General features: G+C 48.1%; 1 protein-coding gene across 2 annotated transcripts in view; it reads left to right on the top strand.

Moving 5' to 3' along the window:
- LOC138299209 (E3 ubiquitin-protein ligase TRIM39-like) overlaps positions 1 to 18194 on the top strand; it is a 146047-nt gene that overhangs the window by 42814 nt on the left and 85039 nt on the right. The gene's annotated exons all lie outside the window — the stretch shown is intronic.

The raw sequence follows: 18194 nt of genomic DNA, 5'->3' as shown, positions 1-18194 counted from the left end.
AAAGCAGTATTTTTCCAGCAGGAACCTGATCGCTGTGGAAGAAGTACCAGCTGCACAAAATGGTGTATTTGAAGGTGGGACTGATAGAAACCTATATCTAGACCAAGCCCAGCTGTAGGTGATACTGAAGGGGTTGTATGATGGACTCCCTCATGCCTTTACCCCACAAGTCTTTACCACGAGTATGCCTTTACCAAGCATGCCTTTACAATTACATTTTTCATTGTAAAGGCATGTATGGTAAAGGCATATGTGTGGTAAAAATGTATCCGGTAAGTATTATCTATCTATCCATCCATCCATCCATCCCAGTGCTTAATTTGTGCTTGTTGTTTCTGGTGCGGAGCACCAGCACTTATTTTTGAGGGCCGGCACTTACTTTCTGCCTCAAGCATTTACTGGGAGCTAAAGACACATATAAGAAAGATGGAGGAAGAGTAAAACGGCAGTCACCACTAGGTAGTTATAGTTAGGACCTAGTTTCTATAGAAAAAGCATTTTTTACTTGCTTATATCTTTAGCGGCAGTTAATAAATCATCACAAAATGTTCCCAAAAAGTTGTCGCTCATATCAGCTGCCGTCTGAAAAGTTTCGGGGTGACCCGTCAAGCCGGGGGCCGAGAAAAAGAGGTGCCCCAAAACATTTTTTCCTCATGTTAATTCCCATAGGGTTTGTGAACAGGTCTACAGCCCTAACCGCTTGACGGAATTACACCAAATTTGGCAGAAAGGTACCTCTTGGTCCAGAAAGCACCCTTATTGTTGTTTGGTTTGAATCCTTTCAATAGTTTTTGAGATATTAAAGAGAATTCTAATTTATATATATAGTGAGGCGAAGGCTCCGTGAACCCTCCCAATTTTGTTTTTAGATCCGATTGGCTGCCAACACTTCAATCAGGAAGTGTGGGTTGCCATCTTGGGACTCTGCTGAGTCCCTGAAAAAAGGATAAAAAAATAAGAAAAGGGAGCAGAGCAGGGACACCCTGACCCCTTAGCTCTGGTGCTGGCATCCCAAAGGGACCCCCAAGGCAAAAAAGCACTTTTTAAAAAAAAAGATTGACACGAATTTGTGATGGCATCGCAAATTTGCTGCAACATTTAAAAAAAAGCAAGCCTGGTCTCCTGCGCTTATTTTAGTAAAACCTCTGGGTGGGTCAAGTCACAGGGCATATAAAAAATGAAGGAGAGGGCGCACGGGTCCCCCCACCTGGGCTTATTTATGCCCCAGGGACAGTCACCTCCACAGGGCTTAAATTAAATAGTATGTGGTGGGGACCCAGGGGACCCCCACCTCCCCTGGGCTAACAATCTATTAGGTTCTGTGGGGAGGACGAGGAGGGGGGGAAAGAGACACGCAAATACCCCCAGCCCCCCGACCACCACCTCCTAGTGCAATTGTTTCAGAGTAAGGGGGGGGGAGCGTGCCTCCCCCCTCCACAGCCCTGTGGGCTGCCACCTCACTGGGACTGTCTCCATTATATATAGAGAGGGGAGGGCATGTGGCCTGCCGCAGCCCCAGGGACCCCCACCTCCCCAGGGCTGAATTGAAAGAATGAAGGGGTCTGTCGTGGACCCCCAGGACCACCACCTCCCCGGGGCTGTTAAAATGTTAGAGGGAGCCCTCCTTGTGTAGCCAATAATGGCCCTGGGGACTGCCACCCTCCAAGGCCGGCTCCTACTATGTCTGGGGACATAGCTGTTTGCTCTGACTTGGCAGGAGCTTTGACAGCTCTAGCCAAGTCAGAGCAAACACAACTCCGCTCCCAGCAAGCAAGAGCTGTCAAACAGCTCTCGCTTGCTGGGAACACTGTGTTCGATGGCATCTGTCGCTGTAGATACGCATGTTCTGCAATAGCTCGCCATCTGGTGTTGGGCCGGAGTGTTACAAGTTGTTTTTCTTCGAAGAAGTCTTTCGAGTCACGGGACCGAGTGACTCCTCCTTTTGTCTCCATTGCGCATGGGCGTCGACTCCATCTTCGATTGTTTTTTTTCCGCCATCGGGTTCGGACGTGTTCCTGTCGCTCCGAGTTTCGGAACGGAAAATTAGCTAATTTTGGAAGATTTTCGTCGGTATTGTTGCGTTCGGGATCGGCGTACTTAGATTCCACACCGCATCGAAGATCGAAGAGCTCCGGTGCCCTTCGGGGTAGTTTTTCGATCCTCCGTCGGGGCCTGGTCGGCCCGACCGCGTGCTGAAGAACGCCGATGGAACGGACCCCGTTCCGCTTCTGCCCCAAATGCCACAATAAATACCCCTACACAGACCAACATTTGGTCTGCAACCTGTGCCTGTCACCTGAGCACAGCGAAGACACCTGCGAGGCCTGTCGTGCGTTCCGGTCCCGAAAAACACTCCGAGACCGTCGAGCCAGAAGACTTCAAATGGCGTCCGCACCGACAGCCCAACGGGAGTTCGAGGAACAGGAAGAAGAAGGTACCTTCTCGATCCAAGACTCAGACTCCGAAGGATTCGACGATACACAAACCGTGAGTAAGACGTCGAAAACCACACAAAGAAACATTTACAAGGCCCAGGGGACGCCACTGCCACCAGGCCATGGCTCAACCCATAAATTCGGTGACCGACCGTCGGCACCGAAAAAGGCCCAAACAGTGCCGAGATCGTCCGACTCCGGTCGAGACACCGGCACGCAGCCTTCTCGGGACCGAGAAAGTGCTGGAGACAAGCCTCGACACCGAGATGCCGGTGTGGACACGGCTCGACGCCGAGACAGCGGCACCGAAACAGATCGACGCCGAGAGGTTTCGGCCCCGAAAAGGAAAAAAGTCACCTCTGAGCCGAAAAAACACGCAGACAAAGTTTCGACGCCGAAACAAACTGCAAGCGACCCAGCTTCAGGCTCTTATACAGAAGAGCACTCGCTAACCTCCCAAATGCAAAAGCATAGGTTTGAGGAAGAGCTACAAGCAACTGATGTGGACCATACGCAAAAGCGTATCTTCATTCAGCAGGGGACAGGAAAAATAAGCACCCTTCCCCCCATTAGGAGAAAGAGAAGGTTGGAGTTCCAGACGGAACAAGCACCACAACCAAAAGTGGTGAAAAGAGTTACACCACCACCCTCTCCTCCGCCCGTGATTAACGTTTCACCAGCACAAACTCCATCTCACTCCCCAGCTCACACCACCATGAGCCAGGGTGACCAAGATCAGGACGCATGGGACCTATACGACGCCCCAGTGTCAGATAACAGCCCGGAGGCATACCCTACAAAGCCATCTCCACCAGAAGACAGCACCGCGTACTCTCAGGTGGTGGCTAGAGCAGCACAATTTCATAACGTGAGCCTCCACTCAGAACAGGTCGAGGATGATTTCTTGTTCAACACACTCTCCTCCACCCACAGCTCCTACCAAAGCCTGCCTATGCTCCCTGGTATGCTCCGGCACGCAAAAGACATATTTAAGGAGCCGGTCAAAAGTAGGGCAATCACACCAAGGGTGGAAAAAAAGTATAAGCCGCCTCCTACGGACCCGGTTTTCATCACTACACAGCTGCCACCAGACTCTGTTGTTGTAGGAGCAGCTAGGAAAAGGGCCAACTCTCACACATCTGGAGATGCACCACCCCCAGATAAAGAAAGCCGCAAGTTCGATGCAGCTGGTAAGAGAGTCGCAGCTGGTAAGAGAGTCGCAGCACAAGCTGCAAACCAGTGGCGCATCGCGAACTCCCAGGCACTACTTGCGCGCTATGACAGAGCCCACTGGGACGAGATGCAACATCTCATTGAACATCTGCCCAAGGACTTCCAAAATAGGGCAAAACAAGTGGTTGAGGAGGGACAGACCATCTCCAACAACCAGATACGTTCCTCCATGGACGCTGCAGATACAGCTGCACGGACAATTAATACATCTGTAACTATCAGAAGGCATGCATGGCTCCGAACGTCTGGATTTAAACCAGAGATTCAACAAGCAGTTCTCAATATGCCTTTTAATGAAAAAGAACTGTTCGGTCCAGAAGTGGACACAGCGATTGAGAAACTCAAAAAAGATACGGACACTGCCAAAGCCATGGGCGCACTCTACTCCCCGCAGAACAGAGGGAATTACAGCACATTCCGTAAATGCCCTTTCGAGGGGGGTTTCGGGGTCAAAGCACACAAGCCAGCACCTCACAAGCAACACCGTCCACTTACCAGGGACAGTATAGAGGAGGTTTTCGGGGACAATATAGAGGAGGGCAATTCCCTAGAAATAGAGGGAGATTTCAAAGCCCCAAAACCCCTACTACTAAACAATGACTCACATGTCACTCACCCCCTCCACACAACACCAGTGGGGGGAAGAATAGGTCATTATTACAAAGCATGGGAGGAAATCACTACAGACACTTGGGTTCTAGCAATTATCCAACATGGTTATTGCATAGAATTTCTACAATTCCCTCCAAACATACCACCAAAAGCACAAAATTTAACAACACACCATTCCAATCTCCTGGAGATAGAAGTGCAGGCACTATTGCAAAAGAATGCAATCGAATTAGTGCCAAACACACAAATAAACACAGGAGTTTACTCACTGTACTTTCTGATACCAAAGAAGGACAAAACGCTGAGACCAATCCTAGACCTCAGAGTAGTGAACACTTTCATCAAATCAGACCACTTCCACATGGTCACACTACAAGAAGTATTGCCATTGCTAAAACTACACGACTACATGGCAACTTTAGACCTCAAGGATGCTTATTTCCATATACCAATACACCCATCGCACAGGAAATACCTAAGGTTTGTATTCAAAGGAATACATTACCAATTCAAGGTACTGCCTTTCGGATTAACAACCGCACCAAGAGTCTTTACCAAATGTCTAGCGGTAGTCGCTGCACACATAAGAAGGCAGCAAATACATGTGTTCCCATATTTGGACGACTGGCTAATCAAGGCCCATTCGTTCATACAGTGCTCAAATCACACAAATCACATCATACAAACCCTCTTCAAACTCGGGTTCACCGTCAATTTCACAAAATCCAAAATTCTGCCACGCAAGGTACAACAATACCTGGGAGCCATAATAGACACATCAAAGGGAGTAGCCACTCCAAGTCCACAAAGAATTCAAAATTTCAACACCATCATACAACGCATGTATCCAACACAAAAGATACAGGCAAAGATGGTATTACAACTCCTAGGCATGATGTCATCATGCATAGCCATTGTCCCAAACGCAAGACTGCACATGAGGCCCTTACAACAATGCCTAGCATCACAGTGGTCTCAAGCACAGGGTCACCTTCTGTAGGAAAGTACCATCTTGCCTGGCATGTTACCCCCATTTTTCACTGTATATATGTTGTTTTAGTTGTATGTGTCACTGGGACCCTGGTAACCCAGGGCCCCAGTGCTCATAAGTGTGCCTGTATGTGTTACCTGTGTAGTGACTAACTGTCTCACTGAGGCTCTGCTAATCAGAACCTCAGTGGTTATGCTCTCTCATTTCTTTCCAAATTGTCACTGACAGGCTAGTGACCATTTTTACCAATTTACATTGGCTTACTGGAACACCCTTATAATCCCCTAGTATATGGTACTGAGGTACCCAGGGTATTGGGGTTCCAGGAGATCCCTATGGGCTGCAGCATTTCTTTTGCCACCCATAGGGAGCTCTGACAATTATTACACAGGCCTGCCACTGCAGCCTGAGTGAAATAACGTCCACGTTATTTCACAGCCATTTTACACTGCACTTAAGTAACTTATAAGTCACCTATATGTCTAACCTTTACCTGGTAAAGGTTAGGTGCAAAGTTACTTAGTGTGAGGGCACCCGGGCACTAGCCAAGGTGCCCCCACATTGTTCAGAGCCAATTCACTGAACTTTGTGAGTGCGGGGACACCATTACACGCGTGCACTACATATAGGTCACTACCTATATGTAGCTTCACCATGGTAACTCCGAATATGGCCATGTAACATGTCTATGATCATGGAATTGCCCCCTCTATGCCATCCTGGCATTGTTGGTACAATTCCATGATCCCAGTGGTCTGTAGCACAGACCCTGGTACTGCCAAACTGCCCTTCCTGGGGTTTCTCTGCGGCTGCTGCTGCTGCCAACCCCTCAGACAGGCATCTGCCCTCCTGGGGTCCAGCCAGGCCTGGCCCAGGATGGCAGAACAAAGAACTTCCTCTGAGAGAGGGTGTAACACCCTCTCCCTTTGGAAAATGGTGTGAAGGCAGGGGAGGAGTAGCCTCCCCCAGCCTCTGGAAATGCTTTGTTGGGCACAGATGTGCCCAATTCTGCATAAGCCAGTCTACACCGGTTCAGGGACCCCTTAGCCCCTGCTCTGGCGCGAAACTGGACAAAGGAAAGGGGAGTGACCACTCCCCTGACCTGCACCTCCCCTGGGAGGTGTCCAGAGCTCCTCCAGTGTGCTCCAGACCTCTGCCATCTTGGAAACAGAGGTGCTGCTGGCACACTGGACTGCTCTGAGTGGCCAGTGCCACCAGGTGACGTCAGAGACTCCTGCTGATAGGCTCCTTCAGGTGTTAGTAGCCTTTCCTCTCTCCTAGGTAGCCAAACCCTCTTTTCTGGCTATTTAGGGTCTCTGTCTCTGGGGAAACTTTAGATAACGAATGCATGAGCTCAGCCGAGTTCCTCTGCATCTCCCTCTTCACCTTCTGATAAGGAATCGACCGCTGACCGCGCTGGAAGCCTGCAAACCTGCAACATAGTAGCAAAGACGACTACTGCAACTCTGTAACGCTGATCCTGCCGCCTTCTCGACTGTTTTTCTGCTTGTGCATGCTGTGGGGGTAGCCTGCCTCCTCTCTGCACCAGAAGCTCCGAAGAAATCTCCCGTGGGTCGACGGAATCGTCCCCCTGCAACCGCAGGCACCAAAAAGCTGCATCTCCGGTCCCTTGGGTCTCCTCTCAGCACGACGAGCGAGGTCCCTCGAATCCAGCGACACCGTCCAAGTGACCCCCACAGTCCAGTGACTCTTCAGCCCAAGTTTGGTGGAGGTAAGTCCTTGCCTCACCTCGCTGGGCTGCATTGCTGGGAACCGCGACTTTGCAAGCTTCTCCGGCCCCTGTGCACTTCCGGCGGAAATCCTTCGTGCACAGCCAAGCCTGGGTCCACGGCACTCTAACCTGCATTGCACGACTTTCTAAGTTGGTCTCCGGCGACGTGGGACTCCTTTGTGCAACTTCGGCGAGCACCGTTTCACGCATCCTCGTAGTGCCTGTTTCTGGCACTTCTCCGGGTGCTACCTGCTTCAGTGAGGGCTCTTTGTCTTGCTCGACGTCCCCTCTCTCTGCAGTTCCAATTTGCGACCTCCTGGTCCCTCCTGGGCCCCAGCAGCGTCCAAAAACGCCAAACGCACGATTTGCGTGTAGCAAGGCTTGTTGGCGTCCATCCGGCGGGAAAACACGTCTGCACGACTCTCCAAGGCGTGGGGGATCCATCCTCCAAAGGGGAAGTCTCTAGCCCTTGTCGTTCCTGCAGTATTCACAGTTCTTCAGCCTAGTAAGAGCTTCTTTGCACCAACCGCTGGCATTTCTTGGGCATCTGCCCATCTCCGAGCTGCTTGTGACTTTTGGACTTGGTCCCCTTGTTCCACAGGTACCTTCAGACAGGAATCCATCGTTGTTGCATTGCTGATTTGTGTTTTCCTTGCATTCTCCCTCTAACACGACTATTTTGTCCTTAGGGGAACTTTGGTGCACTTTGCACTCACTTTTCAGGGTCTTGGGGAGGGTTATTTTTCTAACTCTCACTATTTTCTGATAGTCCCAGCGACCCTCTACAAGGTCACATAGGTTTGGGGTCCATTCGTGGTTCACATTCCACTTTTGGAGTATATGGTTTGTGTTGCCCCTATCCCTATGTTTCCCCATTGCATCCTATTGTAACTATACATTGGTTGCACTGTTTTCTAAGACTATACTGCATATTTTTGCTATTGTGTATATATATCTTGTGTATATTTCCTATCCTCTCACTGAGGGTACACTCTAAGATACTTTGGCATATTGTCATAAAAATAAAGTACCTTTATTTTTAGTATAACTGTGTATTGTGTTTTCTTATGATATTGTGCATATGACCCTAAGTGGTACTGTAGTAGCTTCACACGTCTCCTAGTTCAGCCTAAGCTGCTCTGCTAAGCTACCATTATCTATCAGCCTAAGCTGCTAGACACCCTATACACTAATAAGGGATAACTGGGCCTGGTGCAAGGTGCAAGTACCCCTTGGTACTCACTACAAGCCAGTCCAGCCTCCTACATTGGTTGTGCAGTGGTGGGATAAGTGCTTTGAGACTACTTACCACTCTTGTCATTGTACTTTTCATAAGAGAAAAATATACAAAACAAGGTCAGTGTATATACACATAGCCAAAAAGTTTTGCATTTCCTCTTTTCACTCTTTTCTAAGTGCTGAAAAGTACTTCTAAACTTTCAAAAAGTTCTTAAAAGTTTAAAAAGTTTTTTTTCTGTCTTTGCAAAAAGTTCTGAAAACTTTTTTCTCTTTGTCTATCACTTTTACTCTCTCTAAAAAATGTCTGGCACAGGCCAAAAAGTTGAACTGTCCAAACTTGCATATGATCACCTTAGCTGGAAAGGAGCAAGGAGTCTCTGCATAGAGAGAGGTTTGAGTGTAGGGAAGAATCCTTCTTTAGAACTGTTAATTAATATGCTTAGAGTACAGGATAAGGCCATAAGTGCCCAATCTGTAGAAAAAGTAGCTAATGGTTCTCAATCTGATCCAGGGACTCCCCCAGGAAAAGGTTCAGGAAAGAAACTTCTCAGCCTGCCCATTACTAGACAGTCTAGCATAGTTGGTACAGAGGTTGAATCACATCATACTGATGATGTGCTCTCACATTATACTGGTAGCCAAGCTGTTAGGGTGCCCTCTGTAAGGGACAGGTCTCCTTCTGTTCATTCCCATCATACCTCTGTATCTAGAAATGTCCCTCCCACCCACCCTGATGACAGATTGTTGGAAAGGGAGCTCAATAGATTGAGAGTGGAGCAAACCAGACTGAAGCTCAAGAAGCAACAGCTGGATTTGGATAGACAGTCTTTAGAAATAGAGAGGGAAAGACAGAAAATGGGTTTAGATACCCATGGTGGCAGCAGCAGTATTCCCCATAGTCATCCTGCAAAAGAGCATGATTCCAGGAATCTGCATAAGATAGTTCCCCCTTACAAGGAGGGGGATGACATTAACAAGTGGTTTGCTGCACTTGAGAGGGCCTGTGCTGTACAGGATGTCCCTCAAAGGCAGTGGGCTGCTATCCTATGGCTATCATTTACTGGAAAAGGTAGGGATAGGCTCCTTACTGTAAAAGAAAATGATGCTAACAATTTCCAAGTTCTTAAGAATGCACTCCTGGATGGTTATGGCTTAACCACTGAACAGTACAGGATCAAGTTCAGAGATACCAAAAAGGAGTCTTCACAAGACTGGGTTGATTTCATTGACCAGGCAGTGAAGGCCTTGGAGGGGTGGTTACATGGCAGTAAAGTTACTGATTATGACAGCCTGTATAACTTAATCCTGAGAGAGCATATTCTTAATAATTGTGTGTCTGATTTGTTGCACCAGTACTTGGTGGACTCTGATCTGACCTCTCCCCAAGAATTGGGAAAGAAGGCAGACAAATGGGTCAGAACAAGAGTGAACAGAAAAGTTCATACAGGGGGTGACAAAGATGGCAACAAAAAGAAGGATGGTAAGTCTTCTGACAAGGGTGGGGACAAATCTAAAAATGAGTCTTCATCAGGCCCACAAAAACACTCTGGTGGGGGTGGTGGGCCCAAACCTTCCTCTAATCAGAACAAGGAAAGGAAACCATGGTGCTATTTATGTAAGATAAAAGGCCATTGGACAACAGATCCCAGTTGTCCAAAGAAAGGCACCACAGCTCCTACCACTACAACCCCTACTGCTACACCTAGTGTCCCTACTAATAGCAGTGGTGGTGGGAGCAAACCTACTAATAGCCAATCCAAGGGAGTAGCTGGGCTCACTTTTGGTAATTTAGTTGGGGTTGGTCTGATTAGGGAGACCACAGAGGCTACTTTAGTCTCTGAAGGGGCTATTGACTTAGCCACTTTGGTTGCTTGCCCCCATAACTTGGAGAAGTACAAGCAACTAACCCTAATAAATGGTGTTGAGGTCCAGGCCTACAGGGACACAGGTGCCAGTGTCACAATGGTGATTGAGAAACTGGTGCACCCTGAACAACACATACTTGGACACCAGTACCAAGTAACCGATGCTCACAACATAACACAAAGCCACCCCATGGCTGTTGTAAATCTCAACTGGGGGGGGGTATCTGGTCCAAAGAAAGTTGTGGTAGCTTCAGATTTACCTGTAGACTGTCTATTAGGGAACGATTTGGAGACATCAGCTTGGTCAGATGTGGAGTTGGAGGCCCATGCAGCAATGCTGGGCATCCCAGGGCATATTTTTGCTTTGACAAGGGCTCAGGCCAAAAAGCAAAAAGGACAGGGAAGCTTGGATCCTGGAACAATGGACCAAGTGCTCCCTAAAGCTAGGGCTAGTAGAAGCAAACCACTTCCTACTATCCCTCCCTCTACAGTGGATTCTACTTCTGAGGAAGAAGAATTCCCTCCCTGTGCAGAACCTACACCAGAGGAGCTGGAAGCAGACACTGCTGAGCTTTTGGGTGAAGGGGGGCCTGCCAGAGAGGAGCTGAGTGTGGCACAGCAAACCTGTCCCACATTAGAGGGTCTCAGACAGCAAGCTGTCAAACAGGCTAATGGGGATGTCAGTGACTCACACAGAGTTTACTGGGAGGACAACCTCTTGTACACTGAGCAAAGGGATCCTAAACCTGGAGCTGCCAGGAGATTAGTGATTCCTCAGGAGTACAGAAAGTTCCTCCTAACACTGGCACATGACATTCCCTTAGCTGGGCACCTGGGTCAAATGAAAACTTGGGACAGATTGGTACCACTGTTTCATTGGCCTAGGATGTCTGAGGACACAAAAGAATTTTGTAAGTCCTGTGAAACCTGTCAAGCCAGTGGCAAGACAGGTGGCACTCCAAAGGCACCCCTTATCCCACTGCCTGTGGTTGGGGTTCCCTTTGAAAGGGTAGGGGTTGACATAGTTGGCCCCCTTGACCCTCCTACTGCTTCAGGCAATAGGTTTATCTTAGTGGTAGTGGACCATGCCACAAGGTATCCTGAAGCAATTCCTTTAAGGACCACTACAGCTCCTGCAGTGGCAAAGGCCCTCCTGGGAATATTTTCCAGGGTGGGCTTCCCAAAGGAAGTAGTATCAGACAGAGGAAGCAATTTCATGTCTGCATACTTAAAGGCCATGTGGAAGGAGTGTGGTGTAACTTACAAGTTCACAACACCCTATCATCCACAAACAAATGGACTGGTGGAGAGATTTAATAAAACTCTCAAAGGCATGATTATGGGACTCCCTGAAAAACTCCGCAGGAGATGGGATATCCTTCTACCATGCCTCCTTTTTGCCTACAGGGAGGTACCCCAGAAAGGAGTGGGCTTCAGCCCCTTTGAACTTCTTTTTGGACACCCTGTTAGGGGTCCACTCACACTTGTAAAGGAGGGTTGGGAACAACCTTTAAAAGCTCCTAAGCAGGATATTGTGGACTATGTACTTGGCCTCAGATCAAGGATGGCTGAGTACATGAAAAAGGCCAGTAAAAACCTTCAGGCCAGCCAAGAGCTCCAGAAGCAATGGCATGATCAGAAGGCTGTTTTGGTTCAGTACCAACCAGGGCAGAAAGTGTGGGTCTTGGAGCCTGTGGCCCCAAGAGCACTCCAAGATAAATGGAGTGGTCCACACACAATTGTTGAAAAGAAGGGTGAAGTCACCTACTTGGTTGACTTAGGCACTGCCAGGAGTCCCCTTAGGGTGCTCCATGTCAACCGCCTGAAACCCTACTATGACAGGGCTGATCTCACCCTGCTCATGGCAACAGATGAGGGACAGGAAGAAGACAGTGATCCTCTACCTGATCTCTTCTCTTCCACAGAACAAGATGCTCTTGTGGAAGGGGTAGTTTTGGCTGATTGTCTTACTGCTGAGCAGAAAGATAATTGCATAAATCTCCTAGGACAATTTTCAGAACTCTTCTCCATTGTGCCAGGCACCACTTCTTGGTGTGAGCACACTATAGATACTGGAGACAGTTTACCTGTCAAAAGTAAGATCTATAGGCAGCCTGACCATGTCAGGGACTGCATAAAGCAAGAAGTTCAGAAGATGTTGGAACTAGGAGTGGTTGAGCACTCTGACAGTCCATGGGCTTCTCCTGTGGTACTGGTACCAAAACCCAATTCTAAAGATGGAAAGAAGGAAATGAGGTTTTGTGTAGACTATAGAGGTCTCAACTTGGTAACCAAAACAGATGCTCACCCTATACCCAGGGCAGATGAGCTAATAGATACACTGGCATCTGCCAAGTATCTAAGCACTTTTGATTTGACTGCAGGGTATTGGCAGATCAAAATGTCAGAAGATGCTAAACCTAAGACTGCATTTTCTACCATTGGAGGACATTACCAGTTTACTGTAATGCCTTTTGGTTTGAAAAATGCACCTGCCACTTTTCAGAGGTTGGTGAACACAGTCCTGCAAGGGCTGGAAGCTTTCAGTGCAGCATATTTGGATGATATAGCTGTCTTTAGCTCCAGCTGGGATGATCACCTGGTCCACCTTTGGAAAGTTTTGGAGGCCCTGCAAAAGGCAGGCCTCACTATCAAGGCTTCAAAGTGCCAGATAGGGCAGGGTAAGGTGGTTTATCTGGGACACCTTGTTGGTGGGGAACAGATTGCACCACTTCAGGGGAAAATCCAAACTATTATTGATTGGATTCCCCCTACCACTCAGACTCAGGTGAGAGCCTTCCTAGGCCTCACTGGGTATTACAGGAGGTTCATTAAGAACTATGGCTCCATTGCAGCCCCTCTTAATGACCTCACATCCAAGAAAATGCCTAAAAAGGTATTATGGACAGCAAACTGTCAGAAAGCTTTTGAGGAGCTGAAGCAGGCCATGTGCTCTGCACCTGTCCTGAAAAGCCCTTGTTACTCTAAAAAATTCTATGTCCAAACTGATGCATCTGAATTAGGAGTAGGGGCAGTCCTATCACAACTTAATTCTGAGGGCCAGGATCAACCTGTTGCTTTTATTAGTAGAAGGTTGACCCCTAGAGAAAAGCGTTGGTCTGCCATTGAGAGGGAGGCCTTTGCTGTGGTCTGGGCTCTGAAGAAGTTGAGGCCATACCTGTTTGGCACTCACTTCATTGTTCAGACAGACCACAAACCTCTACTTTGGCTAAAACAAATGAAAGGTGAAAATCCTAAATTGTTGAGGTGGTCCATATCCCTACAGGGAATGGACTATACAGTGGAACATAGACCTGGGAGTAGCCACTCCAATGCAGATGGACTCTCCAGATATTTCCACTTAGACAATGAAGACTCATCAGGTAATGGCTAGTCTTATTGTCCTTCGTTTGGGGGGGGGTTGTGTAGGAAAGTACCATCTTGCCTGGCATGTTACCCCCATTTTTCACTGTATATATGTTGTTTTAGTTGTATGTGTCACTGGGACCCTGGTAACCCAGGGCCCCAGTGCTCATAAGTGTGCCTGTATGTGTTACCTGTGTAGTGACTAACTGTCTCACTGAGGCTCTGCTAATCAGAACCTCAGTGGTTATGCTCTCTCATTTCTTTCCAAATTGTCACTGACAGGCTAGTGACCATTTTTACCAATTTACATTGGCTTACTGGAACACCCTTATAATCCCCTAGTATATGGTACTGAGGTACCCAGGGTATTGGGGTTCCAGGAGATCCCTATGGGCTGCAGCATTTCTTTTGCCACCCATAGGGAGCTCTGACAATTATTACACAGGCCTGCCACTGCAGCCTGAGTGAAATAACGTCCACGTTATTTCACAGCCATTTTACACTGCACTTAAGTAACTTATAAGTCACCTATATGTCTAACCTTTACCTGGTAAAGGTTAGGTGCAAAGTTACTTAGTGTGAGGGCACCCTGGCACTAGCCAAGGTGCCCCCACATTGTTCAGAGCCAATTCACTGAACTTTGTGAGTGCGGGGACACCATTACACGCGTGCACTACATATAGGTCACTACCTATATGTAGCTTCACCATGGTAACTCCGAATATGGCCATGTAACATGTCTATGATCATGGAATTGCCCCCTCTATGCCATCCTGGCATTGTTGGTACAATTCCATGATCCCAGTGGTCTGTAGCACAGACCCTGGTACTGCCAAACTGCCCTTCCTGGGGTTTCTCTGCGGCTGCTGCTGCTGCCAACCCCTCAGACAGGCATCTGCCCTCCTGGGGTCCAGCCAGGCCTGGCCCAGGATGGCAGAACAAAGAACTTCCTCTGAGAGAGGGTGTAACACCCTCTCCCTTTGGAAAATGGTGTGAAGGCAGGGGAGGAGTAGCCTCCCCCAGCCTCTGGAAATGCTTTGTTGGGCACAGATGTGCCCAATTCTGCATAAGCCAGTCTACACCGGTTCAGGGACCCCTTAGCCCCTGCTCTGGCGCGAAACTGGACAAAGGAAAGGGGAGTGACCACTCCCCTGACCTGCACCTCCCCTGGGAGGTGTCCAGAGCTCCTCCAGTGTGCTCCAGACCTCTGCCATCTTGGAAACAGAGGTGCTGCTGGCACACTGGACTGCTCTGAGTGGCCAGTGCCACCAGGTGACGTCAGAGACTCCTGCTGATAGGCTCCTTCAGGTGTTAGTAGCCTTTCCTCTCTCCTAGGTAGCCAAACCCTCTTTTCTGGCTATTTAGGGTCTCTGTCTCTGGGGAAACTTTAGATAACGAATGCATGAGCTCAGCCGAGTTCCTCTGCATCTCCCTCTTCACCTTCTGATAAGGAATCGACCGCTGACCGCGCTGGAAGCCTGCAAACCTGCAACATAGTAGCAAAGACGACTACTGCAACTCTGTAACGCTGATCCTGCCGCCTTCTCGACTGTTTTTCTGCTTGTGCATGCTGTGGGGGTAGCCTGCCTCCTCTCTGCACCAGAAGCTCCGAAGAAATCTCCCGTGGGTCGACGGAATCGTCCCCCTGCAACCGCAGGCACCAAAAAGCTGCATCTCCGGTCCCTTGGGTCTCCTCTCAGCACGACGAGCGAGGTCCCTCGAATCCAGCGACACCGTCCAAGTGACCCCCACAGTCCAGTGACTCTTCAGCCCAAGTTTGGTGGAGGTAAGTCCTTGCCTCACCTCGCTGGGCTGCATTGCTGGGAACCGCGACTTTGCAAGCTTCTCCGGCCCCTGTGCACTTCCGGCGGAAATCCTTCGTGCACAGCCAAGCCTGGGTCCACGGCACTCTAACCTGCATTGCACGACTTTCTAAGTTGGTCTCCGGCGACGTGGGACTCCTTTGTGCAACTTCGGCGAGCACCGTTTCACGCATCCTCGTAGTGCCTGTTTCTGGCACTTCTCCGGGTGCTACCTGCTTCAGTGAGGGCTCTTTGTCTTGCTCGACGTCCCCTCTCTCTGCAGTTCCAATTTGCGACCTCCTGGTCCCTCCTGGGCCCCAGCAGCGTCCAAAAACGCCAAACGCACGATTTGCGTGTAGCAAGGCTTGTTGGCGTCCATCCGGCGGGAAAACACGTCTGCACGACTCTCCAAGGCGTGGGGGATCCATCCTCCAAAGGGGAAGTCTCTAGCCCTTGTCGTTCCTGCAGTATTCACAGTTCTTCAGCCTAGTAAGAGCTTCTTTGCACCAACCGCTGGCATTTCTTGGGCATCTGCCCATCTCCGAGCTGCTTGTGACTTTTGGACTTGGTCCCCTTGTTCCACAGGTACCTTCAGACAGGAATCCATCGTTGTTGCATTGCTGATTTGTGTTTTCCTTGCATTCTCCCTCTAACACGACTATTTTGTCCTTAGGGGAACTTTGGTGCACTTTGCACTCACTTTTCAGGGTCTTGGGGAGGGTTATTTTTCTAACTCTCACTATTTTCTGATAGTCCCAGCGACCCTCTACAAGGTCACATAGGTTTGGGGTCCATTCGTGGTTCACATTCCACTTTTGGAGTATATGGTTTGTGTTGCCCCTATCCCTATGTTTCCCCATTGCATCCTATTGTAACTATACATTGGTTGCACTGTTTTCTAAGACTATACTGCATATTTTTGCTATTGTGTATATATATCTTGTGTATATTTCCTATCCTCTCACTGAGGGTACACTCTAAGATACTTTGGCATATTGTCATAAAAATAAAGTACCTTTATTTTTAGTATAACTGTGTATTGTGTTTTCTTATGATATTGTGCATATGACCCTAAGTGGTACTGTAGTAGCTTCACACGTCTCCTAGTTCAGCCTAAGCTGCTCTGCTAAGCTACCATTATCTATCAGCCTAAGCTGCTAGACACCCTATACACTAATAAGGGATAACTGGGCCTGGTGCAAGGTGCAAGTACCCCTTGGTACTCACTACAAGCCAGTCCAGCCTCCTACACCTTCTAGATCTGGTGTTAATAGACCGCCAAACTTACCTCTCGCTTCTGTGGTGGAACAACATAAATTTAAACAAGGGGCGGCCTTTCCAAGACCCAGTGCCACAATACGTAATAACAACAGATGCTTCCATGACAGGGTGGGGAGCACACCTCGATCAACACAGCATACAAGGACAATGGAACGTACATCAAACAAAACTGCATATCAATCACCTAGAACTTCTAGCAGTTTTTCAAGCACTAAAAGCTTTCCAACCAATAATAGTTCACAAATACATTCTCGTCAAAACAGACAACATGACAACAATGTATTATCTAAACAAGCAGGGAGGGACGCACTCCACGCAGTTAAGCCTGCTAGCACAAAAAATTTGGCATTGGGCAATTCACAACCAAATTCGCCTAATTGCACAGTTTATACCAGGGATACAAAATCAACTCGCAGACAATCTCTCTCGAGATCACCAACAGGTCCACGAATGGGAAATTCACACCCAAATTCTGAACACTTATTTCAAACTCTGGGGAACACCTCAGATAGACTTGTTTGCGACAAGGGAGAACGCAAAATGCCAAAACTTCGCATCCAGGTACCCACACAAACAATCCCAAGGCAATGCCCTATGGATGAACTGGTCAGGGATATTTGCTTACGCTTTTCCTCCTCTCCCTCTCCTTCCTTACCTGGTAAACAAACTCAGTCAAAGCAAACTCAAACTCATATTGATAGCACCAACTTGGGCAAGGCAACCCTGGTACACAACGCTGCTAGACCTATCAGTGGTACCCTGCATCAAATTGCCCAACAGGCCAGATCTGTTAACACAGCACAACCAAAAGATCAGACACCCAGATCCAGCATCGCTGAATCTAGCAATCTGGCTCCTGAAATCCTAGAATTCGGGCACTTACAACTTACCCAAGAATGTATGGAAGTCATAAAACAAGCAAGAAGGCCATCCACCAGGCACTGCTATGCAAGTAAATGGAAGAGGTTTGTTTGCTACTGCCATATTAATCAAATACAACCATTACACACAACTCCAGAACATGTAGTGGGTTACTTGCTTCACTTACAAAAATCTAACCTAGCTTTCTCTTCCATTAAGATTCACCTTGCAGCAATATCTGCATACCTGCAGACTACCTATTCAACTTCCCTATATAGAATACCAGTCATTAAAGCATTCATGGAGGGCCTTAGGAGAATTATACCACCAAGAACACTACCTGTTCCTTCATGGAACCTAAATGTTGTCCTAACTAGACTTATGGGTCCACCTTTTGAACCCATGCACTCCTGCGATATACAGTTCCTAACCTGGAAGGTGGCATTTCTCATCGCCATTACTTCCCTGAGAAGAGTAAGCGAGATTCAGGCGTTTACTATACAGGAACCTTTTATACAACTACACAAAAATAAAGTCGTCCTAAGGACCAATCCTAAATTTTTGCCAAAGGTTATTTCACCGTTCCATCTAAATCAAACAGTGGAACTTCCAGTGTTCTTTCCACAGCCAGATACCGTAGCTGAAAGGGCACTACATACATTAGATGTCAAAAGAGCATTGATGTATTACATTGACAGAACAAAGAACATCAGAAAGACTAAACAACTCTTTATTGCATTTCAAAAACCTCATGCAGGAAACCCAATTTCAAAACAA

The sequence above is a fragment of the Pleurodeles waltl genome, chromosome 6 (assembly GCF_031143425.1).
Source record: "Pleurodeles waltl isolate 20211129_DDA chromosome 6, aPleWal1.hap1.20221129, whole genome shotgun sequence".
Lineage (NCBI taxonomy): Eukaryota > Metazoa > Chordata > Amphibia > Caudata > Salamandridae > Pleurodeles > Pleurodeles waltl.
This window is presented reverse-complemented; position numbering and strand designations above follow the sequence as displayed.